This window comes from Taudactylus pleione, unplaced genomic scaffold (genome assembly GCF_031769625.1).
Source record: "Taudactylus pleione unplaced genomic scaffold, aTauple2 ptg001573l, whole genome shotgun sequence".
NCBI classification, from domain to species: domain Eukaryota; kingdom Metazoa; phylum Chordata; class Amphibia; order Anura; family Myobatrachidae; genus Taudactylus; species Taudactylus pleione.
The window spans coordinates 458,959-483,936 of NW_028285970.1; positions in this window are offsets into that span (position 1 = coordinate 458,959).

The following is a 24,978-nucleotide window of genomic DNA, read 5'->3' on the forward strand; positions in this document are numbered from 1 at the left end:
CAGGTCCTTTTATTATAATTATAAAGGATTTTACAGCATAGTGCTCATGGCGGAGGTTAACGCCAATTATGAATTTATTTTTGTGGATGTGGGCAAAAATGGCCGTGCTTCTGATGGGGGATCATTTTAGCAAACACAGTTCTATGAGAGACTTAGCTCCAAAACGCCTCAATTTGCCATCTGGTACGGAAACAAAGCATGGCCTAAACTATGTTTTTGTGGCGTTTGTCTGGGTGTCCACTTCAGGGTCCCCTGTATTCACCACCATTAGGGCCTGTGAAGGTCACTGCGGCTCCTGCTCATGCAGGAATTTGAGCAGGTCAAAGTACCACAGCGTACTTGAATATGTGTCAGCTGCCCCTGCTCTGGATGCCCGGGACTCTTCTTGCTTCCTTTTCTCCTTAACATATACAGTACAGAGATTTTGAATTTTGTTTTTGACCCAAACTACAGTGACATCATCATCAACATGAGAGGACTTTCAAAATTCAATCATCTCCTGGACAGCAGCATCGCGCTTAATTTTATTGCGGTAGTGCAGACTTTTCACTCACCACAAACACTCATGGCAATGGAACATCTCAATGAACCCCGTCACAAACTGCCTTTCCCTGGCACTTGTCATTCCTGTTGGGGAAATATATTGAACAAGTTAAAATTTGTAGGGTTTTTATGTTTTACACAGTAGTAAATAATACTTTTTTGAAAGTTATTACCGTTTGACTAAATAAATTCAGTTTGTTTATTTTGGGTGTACTATTTGACCTGAAGAGGGTTTTTAGCTTGGTTATGCATTGGTGGCGCCGGGGTTAATACACATTGGTGGCGCAGGGGTTAACACACATTGGTGGGGCAGGGGAATGCATTGCTGGCGCAGGAGTAAATACACATTGGGGGCAAGGGTGTGCAGGGGTTAATACACATTGGTGGGGCAGGGGTATGCATTGATGGCGCAGGGGTTAATACACATTGGTGGCACAGGGGTAAATACACATTGGGGGCAGGGGTATGCATTGGTGTCTCAGGGGTTAATACACATTGGTGGCGCAGGGGTTAATAAACATTGGTGGGGCAGGGGTACGCATTGGTGGTGCAGGGGTTAATAAACATTGGTGGGGCTGGGGTATGCATTGGTGGTGCAGGGATTAATACACATTGGTGGCTCAGGGGTTAATACAGATTGGTGGCTCAGGGGTTAATACAGATTGGTGGGGCAGGGTATATACTCACTTCGCAATAGCAAAACCAACTCCTGACACACGATACTACTTCCTGCTGTCTTGTCCGCTGTTGTCTGTCACAAAATGGAGGAGGGGAGTGTCCAGGGACATCGTACATCGCATCGTACTGCAGCAAAAGTACGTATGATGTGTGTCAAATCATACACGATAGGTTGCAATCTTTCTGCAAAACCATCTGATCTATGATGCCGATACACGACGCCGAGGATGCGCATCGCATCGTAATCATGTATGAAAACACTATTGGTCGTTACGATCAGTCAAAAACGGCCATATCGTGTGAAAACTCGCCCCGTGTATGGGCACCTTAAGAAAAACAATCTCGTTGCTAAGAGCTCTATTTATTAACATTATTTTTACTAAAATAAAGGGGAAAAGGGTGTTTTGACACCCTTTTCACGTTATTTTAGTATCACCTATAGTTATTATAGGGCAATTGGAGTAGAATTCGTAAAATTCTACTCCAACCCCTAAGTATCACTTATTTTTAGTAAGCAGATCGCATTTCCCATAATTGTAATGGGAAATGTGATCCGACCAAAGTTACTAAAAATAAATTGTCAAAAAATACCGGGGAAAGCCCTGTGATAATAACGCCACCTGGAGGTGGCGTTATCCAGGGTCTCCCCCGGTTACCGGACTCCTGCCCTGCTCTAATGGGGAGAGCAGAGCCGGGAGTCGGCCCCAGTAATCAGCGTGTGGTCTAAACAGACCACACGCTGATTCACAGTAAAAAAAGGGAAAAAAAAAAGTTAAAAAGCTCCAGGTGATGTCCTCCCTTCGGTCAGCTGGTCTCCCATGCTGCACTGTGGCCCGGTCATCAGGTGATCAGGTCCCAGTGCAGTGTGGGATATCACCTGACCGGAGGACATGGAAGACATCACCGGAGCCCGGATCATGCAGGTAAGTGTAATTAAGGGAGAAGGGGGGTCGCGGGGGGGGGTCCGCGATCGTGGGGTGGGGTTTAAAGATGGGGGTGGGGCTTAGCGCCGGGTGGGGTAGCAGCGACGGTCGGCGCATGCGCGGGGTGCTGATCACTGTTTTTTGGCGAAAATACCGTGACTAGTGTGCGGAGGGGATTCGCAGGGACAGAGCTTTCTCGCAAGCTCTGTCCCTGCAAGGGATTTGTAGTAAATCCCTGTGATATTGCCTGAATTCGCGATGCGAATTCAGTCATTAATATCACACTACAATCTGCATTACCAATTCGGGTTGTAGTAAATAGAGCCCTAAATGTTGATCTTAAAACTTATGCCAAAGTTTTAGCCAACAGTTTGGATCCCCTTCTTACTCCCCTGGTTCATCCTAATTAAGTGTGATTTATCCCAGGTAGACAGGCTCCACACAACACATGCTCAGAAAATCCCCTCACTCATTCTGGCAATTAATGCACAAAAACCTTCAACCGTATTTTTTGATCTGTTGTATTTGAAGCGCATAGAGCTGTTGGATTTTCTGGCAAGTTTCTAGATGGTGTAATGGCGTTATATCACACACCATCAGCTACAGTCACGGTCAACCAGGTTACCTCTTTGCCCTTCGGAATTGCTAATGGCACGAGGCAGGGCTGCCCCTTTATCCCTTAATACTTGCCTTGATAATGGAACTCCTGGAAGCAAGGATTTGCAGTAATACAAACATTACTGGCATAAGAGTTGGTTCTTTAGAATATAAGATCACATTGTATGCAGGTGATCTAATTTCACTGACGAACCAAACCCTACAGTCCCTTTTTGCTGAGATTGAATTATACTGTCAATATTCTTGTTATAAGATGAATACTTTCAAAACAGAGGTTTTAGACTTCTATATCCCCAATTTAGTTAAGTCTTCCTTGGAAGAGACATACCAACTGTACTGGCACACACAGAAAATAAAATATCACCAACTTTTTCAAGCTAATTATCCCGGTGTTCTCTCTAAAATGAAATCTGTTTCTGTCTAAAGATTCTCCAATGCCTTTCAGTGGGGAACTTGGCATTCCAAACTTCAAGAAGTATTATATGGCCGCACAACTCGCTTAATGTGTTTTATGGTGCAATCCTGGAACGCAAAGAATTTGGGCAGAAATTGAGGCAAATAGTTCAGGGCTATCTACTGTCTCATCCCTCCTCTGGCTCCCCAGGCCACGGCACCCTAGAATGGTTTTGTCTCACCCAATTATAGCTCACTTCTTGACAACGTGGGACGGTGCCAATCGGAAATTTTCGCTGGTCCCATGATTTCTTCAATTGTTCCGATTTTTCATAATCCCTGCTTTCCCCCAGGTATGTCCAGAAATCCATTTAATTATTTCTAGGAAGGGCGGTATTAGATATTTAAATTATATAATTCGGGGCGATGACTTTCCTTCTTTTTCAGACCTCCAATCTCAGCTGGCCATACCCTCTAGGAACATTTATCAATTCCTTCAGCCTAGACACATTTATGCTAAGGTTAAACAGCAGCTATCTTCTAGACCCCTCACAACTTTTGAAACTCTCTGCCTTCGATGATCCTCGACTAAAGGTTTACTTTACTGTTTATATTAATTGTTGTCTGAGGAATCACCCTCGTTGTGTGACCCCAACAAAATTGCTTGGGAGACAGACTTGGGTGATGCACTAGATGAGGACGATTGGTAAGAAATTTGGGAAAATGCTGCCTCCAGCTCAATTTGTGTTAAAATAAATGAAAATTTTTGAGCTGCTGTACAGATGGTATTATGTACCATCCCATGTCAGTAATATGTTTCTCAGACTGTGGAGAGGAAGCACCTATACAGGTATGTTCCTCTAGTCCATATATGGTGGTCAAGCCCCAAAATTTTGAATCTCTGGCGGCAAGTTATTAATCTCATTTCCCATATTCTTCAGATTCCTGTCCCATGTGAGCCCAAGCATTTTCTTCTACCTTTGGGTCTCCCAACTGTAGTTAAACATCAAAACAAATTAATATGCCATATAGTTTCTGCTAAAACTTGCCGCTGATTGGAAACAATTGGCTCCTCCTTCGATTAACTCAATAATATCTAGGATCTACTATACACATCTTATGGAATACATAACTAGTATACTTAATTCCTCCAAATCCTTTGTCAAGGTTTGGGGCCCCTGGCTTGCCTCACATAATGCTCCATCCTCATTTGAATACCTCATCCTTTTGAATAGTTTCCAACATTTAGGATTTGCTCCTCTTTTTTTCCTTCTGTTTCTGTTTGGTTCATTTCTTTTTCCTTTCTTTCCGGTTTGCCACATTGTATCCTCTTTGAGCTTAATCCCTTCCTCATTCCCTGCTACTATCCATAAAATTGGTCATTATATTGTCATTTATATTTTGATTACTATTGACTGTGTTATACTTTTGATTATTATATTGTATTTCTATATCACTGTTTTTTATTAACTGTGACTCTTCAATAAACTTTGTTTAAAAAAAACAATGTATTAAATAAAACATTAAACAAAACAGGACCCATGACTGATGTATTCCTTGGTTACAAGCCTTTCCCATGACAAATACAGTACGTATCACCATGATTTGATTTGCATGAGGAAGCATTGCAAGAAGCACGCAATGAAGGCTATAACTGGCAATAGCCATCAACAGTAGATTTCTAAATCATACCTGACAGTGGTCCTGATTACAACAGGACAGTCCCTATTTGAAGGTTGGGACAGTATTGTCCCTATTGCTGGACAGTTGGGGTGGTTTGTTTGCCCCCTGGTGCTTTGTATTGGAGCCAGGGCTGGCGCTACCACTAGGTAGCTGCCTAGAGTGGAGGTGGCAGTGAAGTTGACAACATAGTAATAAGGATGTTTCTGAAAAAGACATCCCTTTACTTAACACTGGCGGCGGCCATGGATCCTGTAAGCTGCGGCGCTGCCCCCACACTTACCAGCTGCTGTCTGGCTGAGACTGCAGTATAGACATGCACCAGTCTGACATGTCAGTGCAGCGCAGCCAGCAGCAGCAGTGCTTGCAAGGCCCTGCCCCTTCACTCTCTGCAGTGCTTGGTGGCTGTTACCTCCCTGGAACCAGCCACCAATGTGCTGCTTTCAGGGTGTCCCTTCTCTCAGCCTTGGCGAGGCTCCGCCCATTCATGTTCCTTTGATGGATTCCTCCCCAGCCAGCAACATGTATTATGAATAGACCAGAACCTCCTGCAATGACAGGTAAGTATCTGGGGATGGGAGCTTTTTAGTATTATATGGGGGATGGGTATATATTAATAGTATTTGGGGGTCTATTAATGTTAACTTAAGGGGTTGGGTTGTATAATAATATTGGGGGTGGGTTGTATAATAATATTGTGTGGGGGGTGTATTATCATTATGGGGTTGTGTACTAATTTTGTATCAGGGTATGTTTAAGTTATTTGGGGATAGTTGTAATGTTGTGTGGGAGTGTGGGAACGTTTTGCGGAAGATAATGAAGGGAATATATCAATGTTCAGTTGGTATTTTGGAATTTGCTTTATATATATATATATATATATATATATATATATATCCAGTACAGTATATATATATATATATATATATACAGTCAGGTGCATAAATATTGGGACATACACAGAATTTTCATATTTTGGCCTCTATTCACCACCACAATGGCTTTGAAATGAAACAAACAAGATGTACTTTAACTGCAGACTTTCAGATTTAATTTGAGGGTAATTACATCCAAATCAGGTGAATGGTGTAGGAATTACGACGGTTTCTATATGTGCCTCCCACTTTTTAAGGGGCCAAAAGTAATGGGATAAACTAAACAATCATATATCTAACTTTCACTTTTTAATACATTGTTGCAAATCCTTTGCAGGCAATTACAGCATGAAGTCTGGAATGCATAGACATCACCAGACGCTGGGTTTCATCCTTGGTGTGCTCTGCCAGGCCTCTACTGCAAATGTTTTCAGTTCCTGCTTGTTCTTGGGGCATTTTCCCTTCAGTTTTGTCTTCATCAAGTGAAATGCATGCTCAATCGGATTCAGGTCAGGGGATTGACTTCGCCTTTGCATAACATTCCACTGTTTAGCCTTAAAAAACTCTTTGGTTGCTTTTGTAGTATGCTTCGGGTCATTGTCCATCTGCATTGTGAAGCGCCGTCCAATGAGTTCTGAAGCATTTGACTGAATAAGAGCATATAATATTGCCCGAAACACTTCAGAATTCATTCTGCTGCTTTTGTCAGCAGTCACATTATCAATAAATACAAGGGAACCAGTTCCATTGGCAGCCATACATGCCCACGCCATGACACTACCACCACCATGCTTCACTGATGAGGTGGTATGTTTTGGATCATGAGCAGTTCCTTTCCTTCTCCATACTCTTCTCTTCCCATCACTCTGGTACAAGTTGATCTTTGTCTCATCTGTCCATAGGATGTTGTTCCAGAACTGTAATGGCTTTTTTGGATGTTGTTTGGCAAACTCTTCTGGTCTCCCTGCTTTTGTGGCTCACCAATGGTTTACATCTTGTGGCGAACCCTCTATATTCACTCTTGTGAAGTCTTCTCTTGATTGTTGACTTTGACATATATACACCTACCTCCTGGAGAGTGTTCTTGATTTGGCCAACTGTTCTGAAGGGGTTTTTCTTCACCAGGGAAATAATTCTTCTGTCATACACCACAGTTGTTTTCCGTGGTCTTCCGGGTCTTTTGGTGTTGCTGAGCTCTCCGGTGCGTTCTTTCTTTTTCAGAATGTTCCAAACAGTTGATTTGGCCACACCTAATGTTTTTGCTATCTCTCTGATGGGTTTGTTTTGATTTTTCAGCCTAATTATGGCTTGCTTCACTGATAGTGACAGCTCTTTGGATCTCATATTGAGAGTCGACAGTAACTGATTCCAAATGCAAATGTCACTCCGAGAATCAACTCCAGACCTTTTACCTGCTTAATTGATAATGAAATATTGAGGGAATAGCCCACACCTGTCCATGAAATAGCTTTTGAGTTGATAGTCCCATTACTTTTGGCCCCTTAAAAGTGGGAGGCACATATAGAAACCGTTGTAATTCCTACACCGTTCAACTGATTTTGATGTAATTACCCTCAAATTAAATCTGAAAGTCTGCAGTTAAACCACATCTTGTTTGTTTCATTTCAAAGCCATTGTTGTGGTGAATAGAGGCCAAAATATGAAAATTCTGTCAATGTCCCAATATTTATGCACCTGACTGTATATATATATATATATATACTATATTCCAGCAAGAGGTGTGGCACTCGAGATCAGCGGTAAATGATACACAACACAGCAGATGTACGCTTTAGTGCTTTATTAATATTCGCACTGTTATCAAGCACCAAAACATCAGCATACATCTGTTGCGTTGTGGATCAATTACCGTCGGCCACGAGCGCAGCACCTCTTGTTGATGTTAGCCTCATGTAAGGGCATTGGGCGAAGTACTGTATTGTAAGTTTACTGTGAGTACCAGACCTTTTGGACTAAAACGTCCAGCACATCCACTTCACACAGTATTCTGCACCCAGTGCACTCACAGACCAAAATCATGTAGAGACGCCACAAGTGCAGCACTTACGACTTGACGAAATAAAGTATAATTCGGCAGATATATCCAATGTTTCATTGCCCATAATCTATGAGTGCTCCCTGATGATAATACCATAAATGAAAGGCTTTGAAACATTGGTTATAGATCTGCTTTATTCTACATTTATCTTGTCAATCCCTGAGCGCCGTACTTGTGTATATGTATCTATTAGGTAACACTAAGAAGATAAGTGAGGTAGGAAAACAATGCTTTATTCCTTTTAATTTTCATTGAATCTGCACCTGGAAGCTCTACATGCTATGGGCAACATCTCCACTTCTAAAATCTTGCACCTTAGTAAATATACCCCCTAGACCCTTCTGTTCTGCCCAGTCTAGGATTTGTACACAACCTGAGACACCGTCTGATGTACTGATGAGATGTCCTCCAGGTTACCCTTACCTACCCATGTGTCGAAATGCCAACGCCTATCTTAATCCCAATGCCGGAACGCAGAAGGTCGCCGGACCGAATGAGGTAAGTCTGGGGCGCCCTTAGTGTTAGCCATGGGGGGGAGAGTTAGCCTTAGGCACCCCTGGGGGGACTTAGGGTTAGGCACCCCCCGGGGAAGGTTACGGTTAGGCTAGGGGAAGGGGGGGGTTAGGATCAGGCACCCCCAGGGGGACTTAGGGTTAGACACCACCCTGGGAGTTTTACGGTTAGGCACCCCTAAGGGAGGGTTATGGGGGACAGGGGAGGGTAACAGTACTTACCTGCCCCAGTCGGGATCTTCATCCCGTCGGGCATCCGCAGTCGTTATTTGAACCAGCGGCTATACAGCCGCTGACATTTCAGTACCATTCCCGTTTTATCACCTCTATTGTTTACCACCTGCAGATGAATGAGTTAGGGCAGTGGTCAGTTGCTTTCACCCTCCTCCTCCCTTCAATCAGTGCTAAGGACTCAAAGCCATAGTCCCCTTAGCATTACTGTGTGCAATGCCCAACCCCCAAAGAATGTAGTGAGGATCCTGGGCGTCCTGAGTTGGGGGGGCCCCTTAAAAATGTTGCTATGGGGCCCACAAAGTTCTAGTTACGCCCCTGCCCAAACCATACTGGTCACAGCTCCTCCCTTTCTCATTATTAGGCTCATAAGCGTCTCCGTCTCTGGCTACGCTCCCTGCCCCGAAATGTTGACATACGATTTTGGGAGGTATGCCAACCTCCAATATGGGGAGGTATGCCAAACTCCAGTGTCGCAAAGGTATGCTTAAGTGTCTATAGCCACATTCCTAACATCTTCGATTGGACACAAAATTAGCGCAAAGAGCACATAGCTGCATGTTGTATTGTTCTTGTTTTTTGACTAAAATTAGGAGAAAAATCTGAAAAATAGATCAAGTAAAATGCTCAGATGGGCATAAATATAAAACAAATCTTCTTAAAATTGACTCATGAAAGTCAGACTGCTGATTCTTGTTCTTGACTCATATTTTAGGAAACATTCTGGACAGATACGTAGCATAAGTAATATTTTTCTTTTAGATCAATACGCTAATTCAGCATTGCAGAGACACCACAGCCAAAGGGGTATTTGCTCAAACACAAAGTAAGATGAGCTGAGCTTGCAGAATTTATACCATTCATGTGTCATATTAACCTTGAAACCTATAATGCAAAACAAATATTACTTGTAATATTTCCATTAATTTAACTTAATTAATATATATTTTATCAAATAAAAATTTTGATTAAGACTTTATTGAAGCAACATTTTTAGATAATGTTCTGTTTCATGCTGTTTAATGCACACTTAAAAAGATGCCTGGAAATGAAAAACACTTATTTTTGAAGTGCTATTATTTGTGAGCATTTTCTGCTTCTGAATACTGAAGGGCTTTGAAGCTGCTCATCACCAATGTTATCCCTCTGGGTAAGGGTCTCTCCTGAGAGTGTGGCTTGCTCTGTTCAGTCAGTGAATGAGTTTTCACTAATTGGTTGTCTTTGATTCCGTAGACATTATGAATAGCCCTTACAAGAAGATTTACCCTTTGCTAACTGACCTGAGTTGGCCTAGGGGATAGTTCATGATGCAGTATTTTGAACAACGATAAGAGATGCATTTGTCCCACAGTTCTAGTTTCTTTCAGTAGCTTGAACCTGTGCTATATAAAATTATACAAAAATACTAATCTTGGTCACATTATTTGTACATTATTTATGCAAATGAAACAGCTTATATCACAATCAAAAGTTTACAGCTGGGTACACATGCAAATATTTTCTGTCCAACCATCCAACTAGTTGATTGGTTGGAATGAAAATCTGGTAACGTATGGCAGTTACTTGCTCCTAAATGCCAGAAAACAGATGAAAATGGTTGTCAGACAAGTTTGTCAAATGTTTGATCTTAACAATTTGTTCAAACAACAGTTTTTGCCCATTTTTCGGCGTTTGGGAGCAAATTGCTGATTGTCATTTGCTTTCATACCTTACCAGATTTGCATTCCAACCAATCAACTAGTTGGATGGTTGGACAGATAATCTTTACATGTGTACCCAGCCTATGAGTTTTGTTTGTTTACTTCAAGCACATAGACAACTTTGAACAACAGAAACAAATATAATCACACTATCCGTGTGCTGTATGGAACTTTATAGAAGCAGTCCTAATAGGGATGGGGTCTGTTGAGGGCGTGGGGTCTCTCAAGAGGGGCGGGATCCTTCCTCATAGGGTCTGATTCTGAGTCGGATGCAGTTACGGCCTTCCTTGCGTCTTTTGCTGCAGTTCCGTCTGTGACTTTATGCTAATGCCGATACAGTGCCCTTCCCTGGTGCACATCCATGTGTCCGAATGTGCAAGGACTGAGACACCCACTATTAGTGTCTACAGATGCTGCAGTCATGCTTTGTGCATCTTTGGACACCACCATCAGTTGCACCATTAAAACTGTCACCAGTCCTATGCTGGGTGCAAATCATCCGCCTGAGTATTGTGAGCAATTCAGCATCTCTGTTCGCAACCACTTTCAGCAACATGCCCATGTAACTCTAATAACGCCCATACTAAGTTACATCCGCGTCAGATTAGCCAACACCCTGTACTGTAATTGCCTAGGAACACCCAACACATTTCTAATACACTCCTTGGTACTGTACATGCATCTCAATCTGACTGCAACACCAACGAGACACATGCGAGGTGCATGCGCAGAAGAAAAACATTGTACAAGAAAAAAATTAAAAATTTGCCCACAGAACACACATACTTTGGCCCCCACAGAAAAAAAGCATGGCCTCTACAGAAAGCAATAAAACACATCCAACAGGAAAAAAAAGTACATTGGACCCAACAGGGAAAAAAATAAAACAAATTGGTGTTCAGAGAAAAAAAAAAAAACACATCAGCCCCCGGAGTAAAAAAATAAAACACATTGTTGGCCCCCACAGGAAAAAAATAAAACATACATAATTGCCCCAGCCCCCCACAGAAGACTGACCTGTCTGCCGTACTTGCAGACATCCTTGGCCCCGCCGCCTATGAGCTATGTGTATTTGTCTGTTTAGGTCCCACCACAAGAGCTGTTGGGAGCTGTATGTCTCATGGGCTGGGAGGCTGGGTGGGTGATTTATGTACCGGTCGCCGAGGTCCCAGGGGGCCCCAGAGTGCACCGCTGCCTGTGCTGCTGCTGCAGTGATCAGCAGGGTGCAGAAATGAACGGGCCCCTCAGGGACATTTCTAGAGAGGAAGGGGCCCGCGTGCAGTGTCCGGCACGGGCCCCCTCCTCTCCGCCCCGGCAGCTGCCAGCGCCGGAGTTATAGACTCTGGGCACTAGAGTGTGCCCAGAGGCCCTGATTCAGAGCCGGATGCTCTGACAGAGCGCTCGCTCTGAATCAGAGCTGTCCCTGCTCCTTTTTGGAGCGGCCTCCTGGCCGCTCGCATAGCTGTGGGTGACCATCCACAGCTATAGCGAGCGGCCAAAATGATGGTCGCGATGGTCAAGAACAACGCTACCATCGGGCTTGCGACGAGACCCTGAGGTAGGGTCTCGCTGCCGCAAGCCCAGGAGTGCTTTTGTCTATCAGAGCCAAAAGCACTCCCACTGACATCACTAGTGATGTCAGTGGGGCCGGACCCAGATGGTAGGCATTCCCATGGGAACGCCTCCGTCTAGGCAGCCACGCCCCTGGCACGCCCACCAAAGGAGGCGTGCTGTCAATCAACATCGACAGCACGCCCCCTTTGGTGCGAGACCCATAACGACGGCTTGGCCGTCGTTATTCGGGTCTCGCATATGCGCACGACGGAGCCACCTCCGTCGTGCGCATGCGCACTTGGGCACCATCGACCCGCTTGCGAGCACTCAGCGCTTGCGAGTGGGTCTGAATCAGGCCCAGAGTCTATAATGTATGCACAGGTCACCGCTGTCGTTTTACAGCGCCGGATGCCCACGCCGACGTGGGACTCCGGAGAGGTAAGTATTATTATGGGTGCAGGGTGTGCGGTGCGGGGCCCCCCTGGACCCAGGGGCCCGTGTTCCCCGCACACCCTGCACCCATTATAGATATGCTCCTGGGTCCCCTGCTCATCACTGCAGTAGCAAGTGCAGGTCTGGGTTGGGTAAGGTGGGGGTGGGGACGAGATGGGACAGGTCTGTAGAAATACCTGCAGCTGGCCACACCCTGTATATGCTCAGAGGAGCAGGGCCAGCCAGTCTGTGTACTCACTGCTGGCTGGCCTCCTGGAATTGGTGAAGCTCAGCACTATGGTGGGGGTGTTGCTGCTGCCTGATGTCTCCTCGGCTCACTGGCTGAGAGATAGAAGCAGTCTTTAAGCAGCCCCACCCCCTCCCCAGTGCTCTGCCTCTCCAGTCCCAACCATAGTTGCCAAGTCCGCTTATAACAAGTGGAATTGGGCTTGTTTTTCCCCAGTTGCTTGTTTTTTTGGATGGTTGCTTGTTGCTTGTTTTTGGGCTTATTTTTTTTTTAGGTAGCTTGTTTTTGGGTTTGATAGCCAGCCCAGGTCCCACTACTAAGGTGAGCAAATGTTATATAGCTATTTCACCAATCCATTTATGTTTAGCTGTCTGTATGTATATCTCTCAGTATATGTATACATATAGATTTGGGTAACTAGAATGACTAGTTTAAACGATCAATAGAAGTCACATTTTCCCATATGTCCGTTATTTTGTTTTGATGTGTTTGTTTAAATGACTCTTTGTCCTGTACTTTACCACGCACAAAGGGCCTGATTCAACAGTGCACACTAGTTGCTTGGGAATGTGCACAGGACCCATTCTGTGCATGTGCACAACGGGTCCTGCTATATCGCACAAGCACATGTATGCATTTTCCTGATTGACAGGCAGAGGAGTTTGTGGGGGGGAGACGGCCTGCATTCCTGGAAATGGGGGCATGTTGCCTCTGTTTTCTGCATTCCCGGAAGCGGAAGCATGTAGCCCCCGTTTTCCAGGAATGGCAAGGCTAGGATCTGCATCAATGGACGCAGACTTCCTGGCCTTGCATGATGACAGAACACGGCCAGCTTCAGCTACCGCGTCCTGACCAAAGGTGCAACCATCGCGATCGATGGTTGCAATGGTGATCCCAGACGGCAAACTTGGTCACCGCCTGGGATCACAGATGCAGCAAGGAGATTTCAGGCACCTTCTGCTGCATTTGCATTTTAGGCAGGACAGAATTACAAAGCTGCTTGTGTGTGGCTTTGCAATTCCATCCTATGCCGAATCAGGCCCCGAGTGCCCTGCGCTTTACTTCGCACAGTGGAGTCTATTCGTAGAGCAGGGAAAAGCCGTGTTTTACTAATATTTATATGTATTTTAATAAAATTAACAATAACTTTGTGGTTTTCATTAAATTACCCCCACCCCCATACCACCATATTACGTTGGGCTTATGTTTTGGGCTTTATCAGACTGGGTTGGGCTTGTTTTGGGCTTGTTTTTCACTCAAGAGTTTCAGAGTTGGCAACAGTGATCCCAACCAGCAGCAGCAGTCAGTCCGGACTCAGAAGTTACCTGTATGTCACAGGCAGGAAGAAGCTCCAGCCTCCAGCAGGTGCAGCATGGGGGAGGGAAGGGGGAACACAAAATGTGGGATAGGGTTGGGAAGCATAGTGTGGTGTGGGGGATGGGAATGCATAGTGTGAGATGGGGATGGGAATGCAAAGTGGGGGATGGGAGGGCACAGTGTGGAATGGGGGATGGGAGGGCACAGTGTGGAATGGGGGATGAGAGGGCACAATGTGGGATGGGGGATGGGAGGGAACAGTGGGATGGGAGAGCACAGTGTTAGATGGGGGATGGGAGAGCACAGTATGGGGTGGGGGATGGAAGGGCACAGTATGGGATGGGGGATGGGAGAGCACAGTGTGGGATGGGGGATGGGAGGGCACAGTGTGGGATCGGGGATGGGAGGGAACAGTGGGATGGGAGAACACAGTATGGGGGAGAGAGCACAGTGTGAGATGGGGATGGAAGGGCACAGCATGGGATGGGGATGAGAGAGCAGAGTGTGGGATGGGGGATAGGAGAGCACAGTATGGGGTGGGGGATGAGAGCACAGTATGAGATGCGGATGGGAGGGCACAGTATGGGATGGGGATGGGAGAGCACAGTGTGAGATGGGAGAACACATTGTGGGATGAGATATAAGAGAGCATAGTGTTAGATGGGGGAATGGGAGAGCACAGTGGAATATATGGAAGCACAGTGGACCTCATTCAGAGTCGGTCGCACGGTCGTACGCATACAATGTTTTTCTTTCTGTGCCTGCGCACGGCTAGCAGTGCGCATGTGCATACGAGCTCTACTGATAACAAATACTGTCGGTCGTAGGGCTTCCGACACGGAAGTGGATTGCTAAAGTTGATTGACAGGAAAGACCGTTTGTGGGAGTATACGGGGGTGGTGGTCTGGAAACGGAGGCGTTCTTCAGCGTTTCCAGGCGTTTTAGGGGAGTGCATAAATTACCTGCTTCGTACGACCAAGAATTGCGGATGCATGAAAACATCACTCTACAAACAGGCTGATCGTCCAGGCTAAGGTAGGCAAGAAGCGTCCGTAAGCCACAACAGTACAATCGTTAATCTGATGTTACCTGCGATGTTTCGATTTTGAACCACACAAACCAAGCAGCTAAGATTGCTGCATTGTAACTATTAACACTGCTAATTACCTTGTAACTCATTTCACTTGCGTGTGCATTAGTGAATTTGTAACCAAAATGTTTCTTTGTGCTTTTTAACCAGTTTTTTGCTCAAACAGTTTTTAAAACATCTAGTATTGTGTTTTGCGTAGCAGCCTTTTCAGATACCACACTGGTTAAACCTCGTATACATTGATATAGTTAAAGATAGACATTTTTGGGGTGACATTTTTTTATTTTTGTGAAATTTGCCTTTCATCACAATGTCAAGAATAATTGTTTAGGCAACATTTGTATATAATTAAAATAAAGGGAAAAAAAAATTGGGGGTTTAAAAAAAAAAAAAAGAGCTTGAGACATTGGTGACCAGAAATATGGGGACTGGACAACAGGTGAGGGAGGAGATATCCAGGGCTACTTGCATCGTTTGGGCCAGCTCGGAGGAAGAGGTTAGCTACGGACACCCGACTGCCGTGTAACACGCCGCCTGGCCTGGCCAGAGGTAGGTGGGATTTCCTCTGGCCTAGGCATAGGGCTCTCCATACTTGAGGGGGTGGCTGTTGGGCTGCCAGAGGTGGTGGTCCTGGGAGGAAGAGAGTCTCGCTCCATCATGGCAGGTGGGTTGGCCTGCTCCTGGGTATTGGCCAAACGATCTAGGGCCCCAGCAATGGTCTCCAGGGCCACCGCCATCCTCACCAGAGTGGTCTCCATCCTCAGTAGAACACGTGTTATCCTGAGTTTGGGAGACCAACCTGGTGAGGAGAGGCACTGCTCGGTCTGATGTTTGCCCTGGAGTAGACTCCACAGGGTCCCCAGATGGAGTACTTGGATCCTCCCCTGCAGAGTCCCCATCTGTGCTGGACCCAGACCTGACCTCAGGAGCAGGCACTACCTCCTCTGAGTCTGGAATATAAAATGAAAAATGTTATTTGTTTTTCCCCCCTAAAAAAAACAGAGATGTTTCAGCTTTATACTTTTTGGCTTACAAAATTAAATTACCTTCTTGCACATGTGGAGCGTTGAAGTCGGCCATGTCAGTGTCCATTGTGGACACGCCGACTATCTCCTCTTCCGTCACACATCCCTGAGCCAACGTCTCCAACCTTGTCAAGGCCAGCTCCTCAGGGATGGGACCACCACCTGTCCCCGCAGCATGGTCCCTAGCTTCCTCTTCAGTTGGTACTTGAAATCCGTCCAGCTGTCAATGTTATTTGGGAAATGTAAAGGGTTAGTTTTTTTAAATAAGATCAAGCTTTTGACTTCAGTACACTCACAATATCATTTTCTTACCGTTTTTTACGACTTTCTGTGTTCTGTAGGTTGTCCCCACAACATTAACAGCCCTGGATATCTCCTCCCAAATCCTGTCTTTGGCTCCAGCCCCCATATTTCTGGGTGCATTGACTAGGTTCTCCATTGTCATGGTCACCAATGTCTCAAGCTCGATCCGTGAAAATGGAGGGTTTCTTGGCCTTGGCCTGCTTGGGCCCGCCTCCTCCTCCTCTACTGCTGGACTTTGATTCCCAGCACCTACCAAATTTTATAAAATAGTACAATTTTAAAAAAAATTGTATGGGAAATATGACCAGTTCTTGTTTTGTGTAAAAAATGTGATTGGAACTTACCTGGTTCAGTTGGCCTCTGCTCACCATGCTCCTCGCTTGCCATTCTGCTAACCTGTGAGAGAGCATGAAGAATACTGCTTCTGCAGACTTTTTTATAGATGTGATCGCATCCCTGGATTGGTTACCCGTGCATCCTTATTTCCCTAACTACAAATGCACACCTTTCCTGCACTCCCTAATCGCTGCGTGGGTTGGGCTAGATGTGAGCGCATCCCTGGATTGGTTACCCGTGCATCCTTATTTCCCTAACTACAAATGCACACCTTTCCTGTATTCCCTAATCGCTGCGTGGGTTGGGCTAGATGTGAGCGCATCCCTGGATTGGTTACCCGTGCATCCTTATTTCCCTAACTACAAATGCACACCTTTCCTGCATTCCCTAATCACTGCGTGGGTTGGGCTAGATGTGAGCGCATCCCTGGATTGGTTACCCGTGCATCCTTATTTCCCTAACTACAAATGCACACCTTTCCTGCATTCCCTAATCGCTGCGTGGGTTGGGCTAGATGTGAGCGCATCCCTGGATTGGTTACCCGTGCATCATTATTTCCCTAACTACAAATGCACACCTTTCCTGCATTCCCTAATCGCTGCGTGGGTTGGGCTAGATGTGAGCGCATCCCTGGATTGGTTACCCATGCATCCTTATTTCCCTAACTACAAATGCACACCTTTCCTGCATGTTTCAATAATTGGTGTTTGCTTTCTTTATTTAAGGCAAAGCCAAATGTTCCCTTACTTGTGGGTTGTAGTTGGAGTGTTTGGTGAATAGTTAAATAGTTTGAAGTTGATTGAGAGGTGCTTGTGTGTGTAGTTTGTGAGGTGTTTGTTTGAAGTTGATTGAGAGGTGCTTGTGTGTGTAGCTTGTGAGGTGTTTGTTTGAAGTTGATTGAGAGGTGCTTGTGTGTGTAGTTTGTGAGGTGTTTGTTTGAAGTTGATTGAGAGGTGCTTGTGTGTGTAGTTTGTGAGGTTTGTGTTTGAAGTTGATTGAGAGTTGCTTGTGTGTTTTATATTTTTTTGGTATTAATTTATTTTGGTTGTGGTTTTTTTTTTTGTGTTTGTTTTTTTGTGGAGTTTTTCTTTTGTGTTTGTTTTTTTGTGGTGTTTTGTTTCTGTGTTTGATTTTTGGTGGTGTTTTGTTTTTGTGTTTGTTTTTTTGTGGTGTTGTTTCTTGTGTTCGTTTTTTTGTGGTGTTGGTTTTTGTGTTCCTTTTTTTGTGGTGTTTTGTTTTTGTGTTCCTTTTTTGTGGTGTTGTTTTTTGTGTTCGTTTTTTGTGGTGTTGGTTTTTGTGTTCCTTTTTTTGTGGCGTTGGTTTTTGGGTTCCTTTATTTTTTTTTGTGTGTTTTGTTTTTGGTGTTGTTTTTGTTTAGTAAAATTTGATTGCTTTGGAGTTTGAAAAACACCGTTAGTTTTTGGGCTTGATCCGGTGACTTTTTTTGTTTGGTTGGCTGGCCTTTTGTCTTCCTAAATCCAACGTTATTTGAAGAATCAAGTAAGTGTGCCAGCCTACTGCATTTTGTTTGTTTTTATTTTTGGATCAACAATCATAATCTTCGTTATTTTTTGAATTTTAATCTAATTGTTTTTTAAATATTTCTTAAAGGTGTTTAACACTTATTTTTGGTCTTGAATCAGGTGTCTATTTTTTAAAACATACACTTAATTTTTAGTTTAATCTATTTTTTTAACCAAAATTTTTGGGGAATATTGTTTATTGTTCTATTTTTAAATTCTAATTTGGTACATTTAACAACAATTCATATTTGCAAGATTAAAAATTAAGCATGGTTCTAACACTAAAAGTAGTAATATTGGTTTGTCCTTAAAAAATCTTTTTTTATTATTTTTCCCTCTGATTTTTAAATCGAACAACAAATACACATGTAGTGATTTCCGAAGATGGCACTGCCCGACCCTGTAAGAATATGCCCCATTATTATAAAGCTAAGTATTTTTGCAAAAAATTTCACAATACACTCTGGAGAACCAATTAAAAATATAAATTTAACTTTACAGAGCGATGTTGGACAGCTAATAGCGGCCATGTTGACCCCCACCAACCTTCCTCAGCCTCCTCCTGGGCGTAGGCATAGGAGGCGTGCAAGGGCCAAGATATATAGAACACGTGTCACCCTTTTTGGAATGCCTGATGTGGTTGTTACCACTTATCACTCTTTCAATAATAAAGAATGATCGAGAAAGTCAGATTAACATTCCTACAGCAATCTCACCACTTACACAGTTGTTGGCGGTGTTACATTTCTGCACCTCAGGCTCCTTCCAAACCAATGTGGGGCTGGTGGGTGGCCTCTCCCAGCCCTCATTTTCACGGATCCTGAGGTGTGTGCTAGATGCATTTTTCAATCATCTAGCACATTTTATTAGTATGCCTTTGGATACGGAAGCCCTTGATGTGGTAAAGCAGAAGTTTTATGAAATTGCAGGCTTTCCACACATCATAGGGGTAGTGGATGGCACTCACATAGCACTTCAGCCCCCTGCATGCAGGGAACAAATATATAGGAACCACAAACATTATCATTCTCTAAATGTAATGGTGCTATGTGATGCCTCCCTCCAGATCCTCTCCCTGAATGCTAAATTTCCAGGCTGCAACCATGATGCGTATGTGATCCAGCATTCAGGGATTTTGCCCAAATTAAGCACACTGCAAGCTGGTGACACGTGGATTCTTGGTAAGTAAAAATCCAGTATGTCTTTCTAGTAATAGTTTAAACAGGTTCTCATGGTAAATGTATATCTTTTGGTGTCCCATTTCCATCAGGTGACAGTGGATATCCTTGCATGCCCTGGCTGCTGACTCCTTATTTGACTCCCACACCAGGGCCCCAAACTCACTATAATGCCACGTTTACTGCCACCAGGCAGGTGGTGGAGCGCAGTATCGGCCTTTTAAAGGTCTGGTTCCGGTGTCTCCATCACTCTGGTGGTGCACTCATGTCCTCGCCGGATATGGTTTCTCGCATTGTGGTCCTGTGTGGGATTTTACACAACATTGCAATAAGGAGTTGAGTACCCATGCAGCCAGAGGTGGCCTTGCCAGAGGAGGGCCCCCCGGAGGAAGGTGTTGTGATGCTGTCAGGGGGGGGGGGCAGATGCGATGATGTCATTTCATGTCTTTTTAAGTATGCATATTTACATTTTTTGGAAAAGAAAAATCAATTTTGCAAAATGTATTTTAATGTGTCCCTTTTTCTTTTGTTTTCTTTTCCTACCAACAAAATCACAACACTTTCCAAAACTTGGATAAAAAATGGAACCCATTGGCAATACCCTGTATGTTTTTGGACAACTAACACATTTTGCACGGATATCCCCCAATATGTTTAGTTAATTTGCCTTTTGTTTTAGTAATTGATATGTTTTCCATTCCAAAATCTGTTTGTTTATTACTTACTTGTTTAGGTTTGACTAAGCCAGATGTTTAATTTGCCAAAACCATGAGGACATTTGTTATGTGTGAATCTGTTATGTTTTTTTTTTACCATTAAAAGCCTGTTGGCAACATGTTTGTTATGTAATAAATGTTTTAAATGATGCAAATATGTTGTTGCTTGTTTGTTGTAAAAAAAATCTAAGCCATTTTGAGGTGTATAATGTATGCCAACCCATAATTAAAAAATAAACAACAACATTACTGCAAATTTTCTAAAGGTTTACTAATACATGTTTTAAGTTCTTACACTATGGAAAGGCACCCACCTTTGTTCCAAAAATTTTTCACATGCAGAATTACACCCTTTAATGTGTGGCAAAATAGAGGACAAATGTTGGAAATAACACAACTTTATTTTTTTTTTATAGAAATGTCAAAAAAATGTAAAAGAAATAAATAAAAAATACTACAGATCCTCCAAACGCCCCACTAATCTTTGGAGGCAGCAGTAGGCCTGCATTAAGTAGCCTGAGGTCTCGCGCAGCTCCTCCCTAATTTCCCTCAGGATGTGGGTTAGATCTGTAGAAAATTAAAAAAAAATGCGGATTAAATACTTCATTACAATGAGAAACATTTGAACATTACACATTATTCAATGTACCAAAAAGTGTTTAAACACACTGATGTTACGGTGTGTTTGAAAGTATCAGACACACAACATTATTAATAGGTTTCTACTTTTCTGTTGTTGAACTAATTTTAAACCATAACTATGTGGCATAAGCCAAAATCCACTATGATGATGTTACAAATAATGGGAGGTGTATTCTTAAGTCATGATGGCCATATCCTTAAAACACAATGCACGTATTCACTTTTAGAATGTTGTTGATAAACCAAAATAAAATATGATTTTTTTGCTATAAAAAACATCACTTTGCCTAAGTACATTAGTACATTTTAAACACAGTGTACACAACATCAACAAGGGTAGTCTGGTTCCTAGCACCATGGCAAGTTTGTTGACAGGTTTTTGTACATTGTAAAATACTAATCCAAATTTAATCATTAGTTCCTCAAACTCCAAAAAATATTTAAATAAAAAAAACCTATATTTTTGAGGGCCCCAAAACAAAAAAAGGGCCAGACAATAAACATAAGATTGTAAGTCTGAAAAACAGCATTACTGCGCAATGATGTTAAACCCCATACAGCAAATTTTCAAAACAACAAAAAAATCACAGAAATGTAAACAAATACATGGATAACAGCAACACCCGAAAAAAAAAAAAAAACATACCCTGAGAGTGTTCAGACACAACAACAGATGGTGCTGGCGAAGCTTCGGGTGAGGGTGAATATTCAGGAGTGGGGGGAATGGTGGAAGGGGAAATGGAGGCGGAAAGATCACAGGGAGGGGAGATTTGGGACATTTGGGATGAGTGGGCAGGGGAGGGAGGCAGACGGGGAGGATTGGAAGAGGGAGGGAGGGTTACTGGGGGAGTATGGTGGTGGGGAGGGAGGGCTGGGTTGAGGAGATGCAGGTGACAGCTGCTGGTTGGTAGGTTGTCTTTGGAGTCGCCGTGCCCTTCTCTGTCTCTGCTGGGCTTCTAAAATGTAAACATAAAAATCCAAACATAAAGTTTTGAATTTTGGTTACACAATACAAGTACATATTCTGTACAATAGGGACAACATACAGGAGGGTTTTTTAACATTGACTAAAATAATTGGCAAAGGAACATACATTTTTAACAGTCCACTAATTAATACTTTTAAACAAACGCATACTTACGTCTGAGTATTTGCAAATGCAAATTCCTGAGGAGCGCAGGCGACCGGCGGGCCAAGTCCGACCAGCGACGCTCTAATTGAGCAATGTTTCGCCGAAAGCCCGCTGATCGGAGGGCTCGCCTCACCTCCGCATAGGCGGCCCTATTTGAAATGGGCGGCACAGCCTGGGTGATCCGCCTGTCCATTATATTGACCAGGACAAGCAGCTCTCTTCTGGTAAACGCTGCGGCTCTCATGATGGCAATGGGCATTTTTACAGAAAACATGAAATATACATGGGGTAGAAAAAATATGATTGGCTAAAATATTTACTTTCATCAAAAACAACACTATTGGCCAATCCTTTAATCATGTGTCCCGAAAAATAAGGTCACATTTGATTGGCTACAACACGCAGTGTGCAATTGCAAACATAAGAGTGCAAATGATCCTAACGCAAAATGCACATGCATTTATAAAGTTAACACAATTAGCAAACGGACATTCACAGTTAATAAACCTTACTTTGTTTTTAAGATTGTGTGAAAAAATAGGAACGTAAAAAAACAAACACGAAATGAACAATAAAGTTTATTGACACATGAGAAAAAAAGTAGTTTGAAAGAACAGCAAGAGTTAAACACTTAATTAGATAATTGCCAACAAGCTAATAACAAGCTGATCGATAGTCCATGTAAACATGACATGTGACCAACAAAACAGCACATACGGCCGCAAACATCAGAACATAATTAGCATACAGCGACTGACAGTGCCTGACTACGATTGACTCGATTGTTCGTTCAGATCAGTCGGTAGCTAGAGGAGGTGGAGTGCTAACGAATGGGCGTCACTTTGTTTACGATCGCCCTGCTGTACGATCGAATTTTGCGGTCGTTGGTTGTACGACCGTGCGGCCGCAACGACCGACTCTGAATGAGGTCCAGTGTGTGATGGAGAGGTTATGTGTATGTGTAAAGATAATGGAAAAAATATAAATTTATTGAGCAAAGGAGCTAATACCAGCCCCATGCTGCTTAGGGTAAGGTCATCGAGAATCAAGAAGTAGCCGGCACCGAGAGGCAAGAGAGGATCTGGCGCTTGGCATGCTGAGGAGTGGCGCTGACCCAAAGAAAGTCACCCAAGCAGAGATGCTGCGGCAGGCAGACATAAATTAAGGTGAGTGTGGGGCATGGAGAGACACTGAGCCTCAGAGACTCCCCAGAGAAACCACATATAGGTAAGGCAAACTCTCAAACAACTGGCCTGTACCTTCCAGGGAGCCTGGTATGGGGGGCCCCTAAAAGAATGAGTGTACCGGGCCCCATGATATCTGTTGCCATCCCTGGCAAGAGACGGGGAGTAGTGTGGTTAGTGTACATCCTCATGCCAGGGGTGTACTGTATGTCTCGGGGGCCGGAGGGGGTAGAATGGGAAAATTATGTCACTAGGGCTGGGGGGAGGGTAGGGTAAGCAGTTAATGTCCCTGGGGCAAGTGGGAAGTGGTAGGGCGGGTACTGTATGTCTAGGGGGCCAGGGGTAGGGTATGGAGTGTATGTTTCTGAGGCTGTGGGGTAAGGAGGGTATTGTATGTGCCTGGGGCCAGGTTGTATGTTTTTAAGGCCAGGATGGGTAGGATAGGTATTGTATATCCCTGGGGTCAGAGGTCGGGTTGGGGAGTGTATGTCTCTGGGGCCGGGGCAAGGTGGGTGTAGTATGTCGATGGGGCCAGTGGTAGGGTGGGGAGTGTATGCCTCTGCATGGCTGCCATCAGGGGGTATTGCCGGGTCCAGTGATGCACTTACCAGTGATCGGGGGCATTCTAGATGCCACTAATGATTTGGGACCTCCTGAATCCTGTTGTCTGGAGAGAAAGAAAGAAGTGGTGCTGTTTAGGGAGACAGAATGGGTGCTGTCGAAGCTGAATAATTGGCTGAGACAAGTTCCGTTTAAAATTTAATCGCGGCGACACCATTTTGCGAATGGCCGCCTAAGCGCCATTTTATATAAACTGACATTTTAGTACATGTGGCGATGATACTATTAGCACTATGTGATTGCATTTTTCACCATTTCTCATACACACATTAATACGCACAATTGCGCTGTTAACTTGTCGCATAGGACTTTGTATGAAACCGCTGTTTTATTAGCTTTATGCGCACGCATCTGCCCCAAGTTAACTAGTGTCCTTATATCAAACCCTGAATACCCACGCATTACATATTCACACATAAGGTTCAATAAGCTTTAAAGTGTATGATTTAAGTTGGTTCAGTTAGTTTAAATGCTGAGAAATAAAGGTATTTGATAACTAAGGTATTATACATGCTAAGCAAGTCGTGTTTGGTTTTGTACTGATGTGTATTCTTTTTACAGTATTCCGGTGTTATCGGTGGGGAGGTCGCATCATGCAAACTCAAGTTATGGATCGCAGAGCCTACAAGCAACAAAATATATATTCCATGAACAACTGTTAGGATGTTGCAGGGGGTGTGAAGAGAAAGATCCCCAGCTGTTAGAGGCAGGGAGAGTCTATTTGAACCAGCCTGTTAAATGTGCTGTAACAGATGCTTCTCCCCTGGGAACCAATGACATCAGCAACAAACTTCCCTATTGTCCTGTTTATTCTGGGGGGGTATAAATATGTGTGCTCGAACGCTGGTTCTTAGTCTTCGTGCTGAATGCTGTATGACTAGGGGTCTCTTGCTGATGCCTATCTCCGGGTCCGGAAGCGCTGCGTATGTATACTAAATTGTGCCTAAATTGTGTATGGATCAATTGCGTGTAACTGTCTGAATTTTTACCTGGATAACACTTGTGCTTTGGAACCACAGATTCCACATCTAAGTCTTTATTTACGGTATGACTGCGTACGCAAATTAGCGTCATCCTTAGAAGGTATAGACAGGATATTAGAAGGTATAGGAAGGTGTGTATAGAGGTTCTGATCCAGTATTGTTAGTGCTGGTAGGGAAGACACTGTGGAATTGGAGTTGCAGAAACACAGGGAGGGAGGGTCTGTCTATTTTGTCAGTCCTGCACCCCACAATTTCTGATGGCAGCCCTGTGTCTCTGAGGCTGGGGGGTAGGTGCTTGTAGGGGGTAATGTGCGTATTCAATGTCCCTGGAGCCAGAGGTAGGCTCGGGAGTGTATGTCTCTGGGGCCAGGATGTATGTCCCTGGGTCAGGGTATGTAACAGGGGGTAGGTGAGTATGTTCCAGAGGACAGGGGTGGGAGTAAGGCGGGATACAGGTTTATTCCAGTGGCGGCCAGTGGGGTG